A 12,604-nucleotide genomic window follows, 5' to 3' on the forward strand; every position below is an offset into this window, starting at 1 on the left:
GTTAAGGGTGCTGTGTAAGGCAGTCACATGGGTCTGCCAATTAAAATCTCATGAGGTGACAGCCCATGTTTTCTATTCACAATGCTTCTTATATACATCAGTGGGAGAGGTAACGCATCCTGCCATTTCAGGCCAGTCTCTGCACAAACCTTTGCCGATTTGGTTTTCAAATAGGATGGTTTTTTTTCTTTTCACAGCCCCACTAGATTGGGGATGATAGGCACAATGGAACTTTGGTTCTATTTATAGGGCTGCACAAATTTTCTGCATTACTTGTCGGGTAACATGGGTCCTTCTATTGCTATCTGGTGTTAGGGGAATACTAAACCCAGGAATTAGTTCTCTCAGCAACTTTTTTTTTAACAGTTGTTGCATCTGCTTGTTTACAAGGATAGGCCTCTTCCCATCTTGAGAACATCTCTAAAATGACAAAGACATACTCAAAATTACAGCATTTAGGCATCTGAATAAAGTCAATTTGCAAATTTACAAATGATCCCCACGGTTTAGGAGGTATGCAGCTATAGTTTTCTTCTCCTTCTCTCTTATAGCATTTTGTTGAAAAGGTGTCCAACAATATTGTTATAGTTTACCTGTCCAATTGAGTGATAGAGACTAGTCAATTAGAAATTTTTTTGATTTATTAAAGCAAGCGACAAGTAAGCAAAACAGTGCTGGGCGGCCGGGGAGTCTCCTGCTCCACCAACGGCCGGCGACTTAACAGTCTTTCAGTCCTCTCTTTATACTTTTCGTCTCCTTGTCGGTTGTCAGTTTCTCCAATCATAATCCGTTTCACTCGCGTTTTCTTTCGAATCTTCCAATTGCAATCTACTCCGCCCCCCTCCACCTCAGGTCCTGTCTTGTTGCCAGGCAGGTTTTGTCTTGTTGCCAGGCAGGTTCTGTCTTGTTTCCAGACATGTCCAGGGATGTTCTTTCTTGTGGCCAGGGGTATTCAAGGTGTTAAGCAACAATTTCTTATCACGCCGTTCCATCTTACTACACAGCTCCTTTATTCTTAGCATTACCATCCAAACTTTAATGCTCTAAGAAAACTTTAGCGAACTTTAGCAAACATGGTTATGCAAGATTCAGGATAGATTGCAGCCAGCTCAAAGGATATTATGTCACTCTGCGGTTTAATTAACTTTTTGCTAACACATATCACAGGACTTAATTGCATCTGACACAAAGTTTGATGAACAAAACAGTTCACAGTTTATCACAATATGAAGATTCAAGAATTAGAACAATACTAGCAAGCTTCAATCCTTTGCATCTCAATTTCTGACAAAATGAAAGCCCCTTCCCGGTCATTCAAGCTATAGAATTATTTGATTAAATAAAAATGTGTATGAATTATACAAACCCTAAATTTATGTGGAATATTAAAAAAAGGGAAATGACATATTAAAGTGCTTCAAGTTTCCTTTTTCAGTATTAGCTGTATCTTTAGATATACCAACATTTTAATGATGTAGCCATTAGCTCAGTGACTTCACTAAAGCATTCCATTACTATCATCCCATTCCAAAATAACGTTGAGAATAGACAAATAACTGAAAAATATGTGCACAAGAGAAATTTGGAGCACACCAATCTAAAAGTTGGAGCAAACCAGTCCTGTCATATAGTTGCAATCATCCCCCCTTTACTGGTGTGGGCCACTGAATGGACCACATGAGCAAGGGCAGGTATATTCGTTATTCTTCTTGCTGTACTCCCAAAGCCATTTTGCCTGCAGTTTGCAGGGAGCTGAGTAAATTACTCTGGCCAGGTTCACTGCAGGGTGCTTCCTGCCTCCTAGATAGCTGTAGTACAATTAGTGTGAAGTGATCAAGTGAACTATAGCTTGAAACCGGGCTTGGAGAGAAGTTTTTCGATCAATAGGAGAATCTCCCTACCTCTAGTGTGGCCAGCAGGAGCAGGGAGGTGATCATGCCCCTGTACTTGGTGCTGGTGAGGCCGCACCTCGAATACTGTGTTCAGTTTTGGGCCCCTCACTACAAGAAGGACATTGAGGTGCTGGAGCATGTCCAGAGAAGGGCAACGAAGCTGGTGAAGGGTCTGGAGAACAAGTCTGATGAGGAGCGGCTGAGGGAACTGGGGTTGTTTAGTCTGGAGAAGAGGAGGCTGAGGGGAGACCTCATCGCGCTCTACAACTACCTGAAAGGAGGTTGTAGCGAGGTGGGTGTTGGTCTCTTCTCCCAAGTAACTAGCGATAGGACGAGAGGAAATGGCCTCAAGTTGCACCAAGGGAGGTTTAGATTGGACATTAGGAGAAATTTCTTTACTGAAAGAGTGGTCAGGCCTTGGAACAGGCTGCCCAGGGAAGTGGTTGAGTCACCATCCCTGGAAGTATTTAAAAGACGTGTAGATGAGGCGCTTAGGGACATGGTGTAGTGGGCATGGTGTGTTGGGTTGACGGTTGGACTCGATGATCTTAGAGGTCTTTTCCAACCTTAATGATTCTATGATTCTATGATTCTCCTTTACTGTCTTCTCAGGAATATCTCCTAGGGAGAAATCCCTGGGCACATTGTAGGAATTGAGCAACCCCACCTCCCCAGCAGCTGTATGGGGTTTGGGAGGTGTCTCGGTTTCTGTTGGTTGATCCCACCTTCTTCATCCTTAAATATCTAATCTCAATCAGTGGTGGTTGAGTAGTTAATTTAGAGCGCATTCACTACGAACTAAAATATTTAAAGCAAAGTTCCTGCTTTTTCAGTGAATGAGCTTGATATCTGGCCCTCCGGTGGAGGGGAGGGTCTGAATGTTATCTCAGCCCCCTTCCCCCGCGGTGACCCCCCACTTCACCACTGAGTGCTGCTGCCGCTGCTGCCTTTAACGCCGAAGTTCTGGGGGGGGGCGGGGGGGGGGGAATCATGTAGGACAGCACTGAAACTGTAACCTGACCCGTCCCCTGTGCCCTAATTGTTGTCATTGTTAAGGGCAGGATCTTTTAAGGATCCCTAGAGGGGTTCCAGCTCCTTAGGGGAGGAAAAAGTAAAAAATCATATATCTCCTTGGATCAGGGACTTATCTGAGCATCCTTGGACACAAGGACCTCTTGTGCCACTGACAATCATACTGGCTGATCCCGGGTTGTCCTGTCCAGACACCTCTTGTTTACAAGCAGGATGGTATGCCTTTGTCTAATGACAGGAGCCATGAGAGATTTACATTTCCACTAGGTACATTAAGTGATATTTGTTCCACTATAATTCACCAATTTCTTCTGCAATACTCAGTTCTACTACTTGGCTCCATCAGGTTTAAATTTCCGTAAGTTGAAGCTATTTCTTTGGAACTGTGCACTTCACTTTTCTACCTTATTCTTCACAAATTTGAAAGTTCAAATTGTAGAGAGCTCAGCCTTAGCCTGATTCTCTCAGATTTCCTCCTGCTTTATAGCCAATATCGTTATCGATTTGATAGGTGGAAGTGATTTGTTACTTACAGGAGGTCTTGTACATACTCTGGTAAGTATCTCTTTTCATCCCCCAAACTACAAATTCTGGTCACTAAGCCCTGCAGTTTGAGCCATTTACACCTTCTAATGTTCTGTAAACATCTTTTTTTCCCAATCCAATTGTTCCAATTAACCGAAGAATTTACTAGCACAGGTCCTGTTTGGGTGCCTGCATAACGCTCTAGAAGGTTGGTTACAAATTTATTGCTGTAGGCACATTAACAAAGGCCCACTCCTCCATCACATAAGGATTATATACATGTAATCTCGGGAATACTCACAACTCGACCGGATCCTTCTGACTACGAAACTGTTAAAGGATGTTAGGAGTGGCCGCCTCTTCCAGCAGCTGCTGCCCAGAACTCCTCCTGCCCAGCCACTGGAGCCCAGCTCTGTGCGTCCCGGGGACCCCAGGGTCTCTGCCCAGGCTGAGGGACATGGCTGCTGCTTTCCCGTTTGCAGGTTCAAGCAGTAACAAAGCTGAGCTCGTATCCCAGAGATCCCCCACCCACACACAGGACACACAGAGGACATACACAGGACACTGACACAGCCGGTCACACAGCCTGCCACAGATAAGGCGCTGCCTTCAACAGCACCTACATATAGGACTCACATAAAACATAGACAGCCAAGTCCCCTTCCTCCTCTTTGGCTGGTAGAAATTGAAGGTCACTAGTGAAGGCACACACACGACACACTAGATTCACAAGCACACACACATTAGTGGATCCCCTGAGTACCGGCACGGATCCTTCTGTCCTTTCGATACCCCTGCCTGGATTCCAGGCCCTCTTACCTGCTTCACGGGTCTTTTATTCGCCGGCTGGTCCAGCTTGATGCACCAAACACGCACACACTCGTCCCACAGGCATTCCACATTTGAGTCATATTCCACTTCAATAGACATTTGTAAGATTTCACCTTTTCAGGCAAAAGCCACATTCTGTTTTGGTAGCTGCCAGGGTTTTTTTATTTGTTTGTTTGTTTCTTTGTTTTTAGCTGTTCTTTTTTTTTTTCCTGAGAGTCTCCCAACCCTCTGGCCTGGGACTGTGTCTCTCCTTCTGGAGGCCTCCTCACACCAATTAAAAAATACATCCCACCTTAAGTGAACTATTTTATCTAAGTTAAGGTACCTTCTAGAGTGAATTGTTTTGAGGGATCTTTTTTTTTGTCCCCAAATTCCAATTATCTAAGTACCTGCAGGCTTTAGGAGAGTACTGCATATACATAGAATCAGAGTACAAATCTAGGCCTATCCATGGCGAAGAGGGATAAGAGAAGAGGTTTGGGCATCCTGGAGAAGACAGAGCTTTGACTTAATCCCCTCAAAGCGATCAACCACGGTTTTCTCCCCAAAGGCGACTAAACCAGAAATAGAGACTGAAGGGAAAGATAAAAGTCACACAATGGGCCCTCCTGGTCACAGTGTCTAGCCTGAGCCCACCATACTGGTTGAGGTTGGGGTCATCAACAATGAAACCAAAGGAGGCTCATACAAGAACTAGAGACAGAAAAGGGTTAATGGGGTCACTCACACCAAGAGCTCACACCATTCATCTTTAACTGCTAGGGTCCTTTGCAGAGGGTAGCCTGGGTGGCTAATGGATACCCCAAGAGTTTGCCTCTAAGTGGTGGCAGAAATCAATGCCCAGCTCTCAAGAATCACCATTCACACAGGTTCATTCATTCATACCATATTAATACCAGAAACCAACCCAGACTTTTCCTGACTTACCTCTCCTAAATTTTACCAGAACCAGAATTACAGATTTCTTCTCTCTTTTAGCCAGCAATTTGGGTCTGAACTGACCTTTATCAAAAGTTCGGATTCGGCAGTCTCAGCATGCCACAGGAGCCTACAGATGACCATTGCCCAAAGTCCCAGTAGGGATTTCAAAAGGTCCTGTACCTTTCTGAGCGGCGCCAAGGGGTTTTGGCAGGGAGCAGTCTGCGATCCTCCCAGGTGAAGCAGGATGTGTGAATCCGACTCACGGCCCCAAATTTGTCATGGAAAAAACGGAATACAATTTACATCAGGTCAGAACAGAAGCTATTGGAGAGAGCACAGAGCAGCAGAGAAACAGTCTCTGCTGATGTGAACTCTGTCTCTGTAAAGTGGATACAAGTTTTATACACTTAGAGACGCTATGCAAAAGACAGATAACAGGATGTGAGTTATTCATATCTGTTACATACACAAGGCCACAGAACTGCTCAAGGCCGGTCTGGAGTCTGCTTTCTTTAGCACAGGGACTGATTTATCATGAAGGTTACACAGTGATTATTGTTTAAGGAGACAGGGTGAGAATTCGATCAAGAGGCCCATGAGACAGGATGAGAGTTGAGTCGAGAGGCCCGCTCAGGCCTTAGCATTTCTACTTCCATAATAGCAATGAGTAATTGTTGTAAAATTCAGAAAAAAGGATGATCTCTTAAAAAATTAAGAAGAGACATACCTTCTTTGAGAATGATTTAAGTTTAAAAAGTTTATTTTGAGAGAAAAATCTATATATTTGGAATTATTTGAATTAGAATTTCCTATTCCTATTCTAATTTCTATTAGGCCTATTAGGCCCTGATGGATCTAAGTGGATATCTTTGCAAATTAACTACAGAGAAGAAAGGATTACAACTTTAAACTGATTTGATAATTTCCTTATAACACTGGTAGCTACAACCCTCCTACCTATATAACAGCTGATTATATATTCATAAGCTGAAGATGTTTCTAAAACATTCTACAAATATGTAGAGTCGGGGAAAGAACTTCAGCCATTTCATTTTATTTCTGCCAAGGCCTGAAAGAGGTTTGATTTCTTCCTTCAAAGACAGGCACATAAAGTTCCTTGCTTTGAGAACACAAGTTGACAGCCCAGTCGATTGAGATAAAGAGCCAACTTTAAGGCTCTTACCACAGCTTATTCTGTTCATCTTTCCAAGCAAGTAAGCATGCAAATGATGCTTGACAGAACAAATAAGACAGTACAATATCAAGAAGAAACAGCCTTCAGGTCACAGAATCACAGAATGGTTGAGGTTGGAAGGGACCTTTTGAGATCATCTAGTCCAACTCCCCTGCTCAAGCAGGGCCACCTAGAGCTGGTTGCCCAGGACCATGTCCAGATGGCTTTTGAATATCTCCAAGGCAATCACCACCTCTCTGGGCAACCTGTTCCAGTGCTCAGTCACTCTCATAGTAATAAAGTGCTTACTGATGTCAACACTTTCTTAACCATCATGGGTAAGATGAAGGATTCTAAAGCATTACTGTGGACTTACAGTCATAGTGTTCTGGCAACAGTTTTTATGAGATAAAAATTATTTGGTGTCCAACCTTTAGAAATACCTTTTCTGTCCCTTATATCATTAAAAAGGAATTTAAAATTCAATGAAAATACAACTCCCCAACACTTTCAGTGTATTATTAGCTAAATTAAACTACCTTTATTTGCTGGATAGAAAGGAAAAATATGTTTATCAAAATAGTTTTTATTTCAAAACAAATTGACTTATTAAAGAAAGTATTATCCATTGTTAGCAAGTTGTAGTTTATGTTTGTCTGTCATCATAATGCTATGTAGATGAGTGAATGTGAGCTCTTTGATCACCCAGAGATCCATTTAGGTAGAAGAACCTAGTGGAGAAGTTATTTGTTCAGCATCTCAGGATTAGATTCTATAATAGAAAGTAACAAGCTATATCTTCACCTCGAAAAATAGCATAATTTTACTAATTTAAGATTATTCTGTCTTGCTTTTAGCAGCGATTATGCTAAGAACCCTTTCAACTTTAAACATTATGATATAAATTTTGTGGCCCTCTATGTGGATGGTGAACAAATGCCAGTGAAACCGCTGCAGCCTGATTTTGAGAATGGCTGCTATGTGAGAGAATACATGCAGCTCATTCAGACAGTCAGCAGCCATATGGAAGACCATTCCCTGCTGGTTGACATAAGGATCATTGAGTCCAACTCCCTGCTCCTCGCAGGGCTACCTAAAACTAAATCATATGACTAAGAGCGTCACCCAGACGCTCCTTGAACTCTGACAGGCTTGGTGCCATGACCACTTCCCTGGGGAGCCTGTTCCAGTGACCGACCACTCTCTCAGTGAAGAACCTTTTCCTAATGTCCAATCTGAACTTCCCCTGACGCAGCTTCATTCCATTTCCTCGTGTCCTATCGCTGGCCACCAGAGAGAGGAGATCAGCACCTCCCCCTCCACTGCCCCTCTTGAGGAAGTTGTAGACTGCGATGAGGTCACCCCTCAGTCTTCTCTTCTCCAAGCTGAACAAGCCAAGTGACCTCAGTCGCTCCTCATAAGTCTTGCCCTTAAGACCTCTCACCATCTTGGTCGCCCTCCTCTGGACACACTCTAATAGTTTGATGTCCTTCTTATATCGAGGCACCCAAAACTGCACACAATATTTGAGGTGGGGCCGCACCAGTGCAGTGCAGAGTGGGACAATCACCTCCCTCGACCGGCTAGCTATGCTGTGCTTGATGCACCCCAGGACACGGTTGGCCCTTTTGGCTGCCTGGGCACACTGCTGACTCATATTCAACACGCCATCAACCCAAACCCCCAGATCTCTTTCCACGGGGCTGCTCTCCAGCCTCTCATCCCCCAATTTGTATTTCGTCCCAGGTGGAGAATCCGGCACTTGCTCTTGTTAAATTTCATATGGTTGGTGATTGCCCAGCTCCCTAGTCTATCCAGATCTCTCTGTAAGGCCTCTCTACCCTCGAGGGAGTCCACCGCTCCTCCTAATTTAGTATCGTCGGCAAACTTACTTAACGTACATTCGATTCCTGTGCCCAGATCATTTATAAAACCATTAAAGAACATTGGCCCTAAAATTGAGCCCTGGGGAACCCCACTGGTGACTGGCCGCCAGCCTGATGTAACCCCATTTACTATAACTCTTTGAACCTGACCTCTCAGCCAATTGTTCACCCAACATATTATGGACTTGTCTAGCTGTGTGCTGGACATTTTGTCCAGAAGGATACTGTGAGAGACACTATCAAAAGCTTTGCTAAAATAAATAAAAAAACCCACATCTACTGGCTTCCCTTGGTCACCTAGATGGGTGACCTTGTCATAAAAGGAAATTAAGTTCGTTAAGCAGGACTTTCCCCTCGTGAGCCTGTGCTGGCTATGACCAATATATGTATTACAGCCAAATATTACTGGTTATATAGATGGTAGAATGGGCTGCATACAACTACACAATGATTTTATAGGTTACAAAAGGTGCAAAAGAGCTGCAGGTTTGCATATATTGGGGTTACAGGGATATATGGGATCATAGTGGCCATTAGATGTGGATGCATTGCAGAAAAATAGGTATGATGCTGTGTAAATACTCACATTGTGTATTGCCTCCAATACACAACATCCCTTATATCCCTAAAACAAGCAGTCATCCTTAACACCTTGTAGCCCCATGAACCTAGAGGAGCAGAGAATCACTGGTGATATGGGAGATTAAGGGGAAGCAGGATGAGGAAAGGAAATTAAAGAGCATTGCCCTGGTGGCAGCATGCAGAATGAAGTGTGTTCAGGGAAGGAATAGAAATGAAGCAGGTTGCATTCTACGGAAAGGCATATGTGGGGAAGGGTAGGGGTCTATAAGGAACATTGCTGGAGGGAAAGGTTGGCACAAGGTAGCTGGTAACGCACATGCTGGTTGTGCATGTGCTGAGTCCAGCAGGCCAAGTGTATACAGCAGTTACAGAAAACGTTCAGCTTTGCCAATGAGGGCAGTACAGCTGCTGCCACAGTCTCACCTACTTTAAATGGCAGCAGTTAACAAATACCCCATCCATCAGCGGCTCTTCACTGCCATTTTCTGATGGAAAAAGGAGTGGAAAAGGTGACAAGCAGCAAGCACAAAGCAGAAGTTCCTGTTCACTCTAAACTGCTTCCAAGTAGCAGGAAGCAAGCAGGGTGAAAAAGCAAAGCAAACCACTGAACGGAGATCCCTGCACAAAATCCCCCCTTTATCTTAGTCGCTGATCGGATGTGACGTCAGGATGTCGGTGAGCATGATCCACGCGGGAGACGGATATGTAAATATGACCACACCCCCTCTTCTCTCCTTCTCCCTCCCACTCGGGTTTCGGGCAGGCGGTTGCTATCCATTTGAAAAATCAGCCACCACTACAGGCTCCCTCCCTGCCCGCTCCGATGTAGTGTGATCTTACATCCATGGATGGTGCATTGTCATACTACCACTTTGCTTGTTGGGGATAGAATGCGCCCTCGCACGCCCTTAACGAGGACGAGGAGTTAATACGTCCCTCCCAACCTTCTTTTCTTTTCTTTCCCCCTTGAGGAAACGGATCCCCCTCCCCTCCGGCCCTAGAAGCTGTCCGTCATACGGAAGGTCCTGCCTCTTCCGGGTCTCTTCGGCTGGGCCACTGCCTCCTCCTCTCTCGCTTGCTCTCTCTCTTTTGTGAGTTATAGCAACTGTTGCCTTGTGAATCAAGCGCCATAGTCACCGTAGTCCTGGTGACTGTTACTCATCAACAACAACCGCTCTTCCGCTGCTTTCCATCTCCTTCCTCATCGTCACCTACAACAGCCACCACCAGCAAGAACAACAACACAGCTTTCCGCAGTTCAGGTGAATGTAACTGTTCTGTACACGCTTGCAATCCCGCCTTTCTATCCCTTTCTTCTCCTCCCCCTCCACCCCAACCTTTACCTCCTTCTTGCAGCATCCAGGCTGGGACCGCTCCATTGGGCTTCACTATTGATTGAGGGGGAGGGGGGAGGGAGAAGGGAGAAGCCTCGAGCGCTTTCTCTTCCTCAGCCTTTCTTTCCTCCCATTTTATAATATGGGAAGAGACATAATTTCTAAAGGGGAAAAAATTATGTAAATTGCCCTGTAGTTGTTTATTATGAAGGGTATTTATCTTTTTTTTAATTGGAAGTTGTTATCTGACATGCTGCAGTACTTGTAATGTTCCAAAGTATCTTGTATATCAATAGGGAAGGCCAGTGGGTAACACAGCAGAAGGATTAGAGATCCTTTAAAACTGTCTTCAAGGTGTGATTAGTAGTTAATAGTAGAGGTTGAAGGGCTAATTGGTACTATATAAAATCCTTTAGTGTAATTAGCTGTCATTTCCATAAACCAAGCTATCTGGTTGCAAGTGTAATTTAATTGTATAATTTAATTTTATGGCTGTACTTCTGAATTCCCAACTTTCTGTTCTCATCAACTAACATTTTCATTTTATTTTAAAAACATATTTGTTCTACATGGAATATTTGATTGTATTATTTTTCATGCACTGATTCAGAGCCTTTTTGAATTCTCCAGCTCATACTACTTGTAGAATTTAATCTGCTAGTATAGAAACCACTAAGTTTTCAGTAAACTCAAAGGAGTTGTGCATATTTAGAGCACACAACGCTGTGTGTTTGTCTTACTTTCTTAGAAACACATTTGTTTCTGAAGAGCTAAAGAAGTCTTTAATGTATAGTTCCATAGGAATAAGAACCATCTACCTGGGTATGTTTTCTTAATTAAGGTGGTCCAACCATGCCATGTTGTTGATCCATATGGTTTCCTGTTGTCATTCAGTTTCTGTATCAAGTTGTATTATCTCAGTTGATGTTCTAAAATAGTTTCATAGTCTATTAACCCTAGCTTATACTGTGTTAGGAAGTGCACCTCTTACAAAAAATGTACACGCTATCTTTCTTATGAACATAGTGTCTTTCTGCTACCTAATAAAAGTGCTATGTAGAAAAACAGAATGAATCTACTGTGGGTTTTAACCTATTTTTAAATTAATTTAAAAGAAGAAAAACACTGATACTGTGTAACTATATAGTTCTTCATAACCCCTTAGCCAGTGTTTTTTTCACTGATTCTTAACATAAATCCCATGTGTATTTCCTGTATAATTGCTTTACTTGGATTTACTCTAGTTTCTCTCTCTCTCTTTCTCTCTAACATTTAGTGCCATGATGAAATGTTTAGTTGCCTCTTACACCCATACTTACATGGCACAAAACAGGGATATTTTTATCTTCAGTGATTCCTTTTTGTTTTGTTTTATCACATTATCAGTCCTTTTAAATTAAACCTAATTTTGAGCTAACTATTTTCCTAATACAATATTACTTTATAATGATTAATTTTTTAGAATTACTGTTTACTAACATGCAGATACAAGCCTGTGAAATGGAAGACAAAATGCTAGATTTTTAAAGAGAGATTTGGAATTCAGATAATGGGGGAAGCTAAAGAACATCCTTGGAACATTTTGCTCATTTTGTTTCTAGATAAGAAGTTAAACAAAACATCAGTCTTTAAATCTTTTTTTGTGTCAACATTTTCTTTGCTTTTGCAATTTATGTTTTAGTCGTACTTTGCTTTTTTATTATTGCTGATAGTTTTGTCTGTTCATGTACATTTTATAATTCTGTTTTCTGTATTTGCTGGCACTCAGTTTCAGTCTTTATTAATCTCCTCAATATGGTTCCTTTTTGGTTGTCTATCCACTGTTATTTCCTTTTCCTTGTTAGATGCTTCGCTTCCACATGGTTTAATGTTTCACAGTTTACTTGAGGTAGTGGGATGTGGCAAGGCTGGGAAGCACTGTATATCAGACATCTCTGAAGTATATCCAGCTGAGCTGCAGGGATAGCCTACAGTTACTCTTCTGTTAATCTGTTTTCTTTTGGGGTGTAAATGTTACCTGCTTCATCTCAATATACACAAAATTGACATTTAAAATTTATTTTGAAGAAGACTCCTTCAGCCAATTGCAAATGACTAGAAAGAATGCTTATTCAGCAGTTCAGGATCTATTTTTCATACCAGCAACCTGAAGATTGGTTAAAACATCTTCAAACATATTGTGAAAATAATCATGTTGAGGAATTTGCCTTTTTGTCAAGTAGAAGAATCTGAGGAAGTTTTTAAATTACTTTTTATATAATTTAGAAATTATCTGTAAGTATGCTCGGTTGACATCTGCTTAGATTTTTGCAGAACATATTAAAGCCTGCCCCCTTTGTGATATAGTAGTGCTTCTGTGCCTGGCTTGACGTCTCTGTTGGTGTGATAACCCTTTACCACATTAAATTTACCATAAAAAAATCAGGG

General features: G+C 42.4%; 1 protein-coding gene across 1 annotated transcript in view; it reads left to right on the plus strand.

Annotated features, from left to right (window-relative positions):
• The first annotated feature begins 9,956 nt into the window (after window positions 1-9,956).
• LOC142074883 (transcription factor RFX3-like) overlaps window positions 9,957-12,604 on the plus strand; it is a 178,641-nt gene continuing 175,993 nt past the window's right edge. Inside the window, exon 1 of the mRNA XM_075135817.1 lies at window positions 9,957-10,105. The gene's annotated coding sequence lies outside the window, so the exon portion shown is untranslated. The remainder of the gene's footprint in view (window positions 10,106-12,604) is intronic.

This window comes from Calonectris borealis, chromosome W, assembly GCF_964195595.1.
Source record: "Calonectris borealis chromosome W, bCalBor7.hap1.2, whole genome shotgun sequence".
In the NCBI taxonomy this organism is placed as follows: Eukaryota; Metazoa; Chordata; class Aves; order Procellariiformes; family Procellariidae; genus Calonectris; species Calonectris borealis.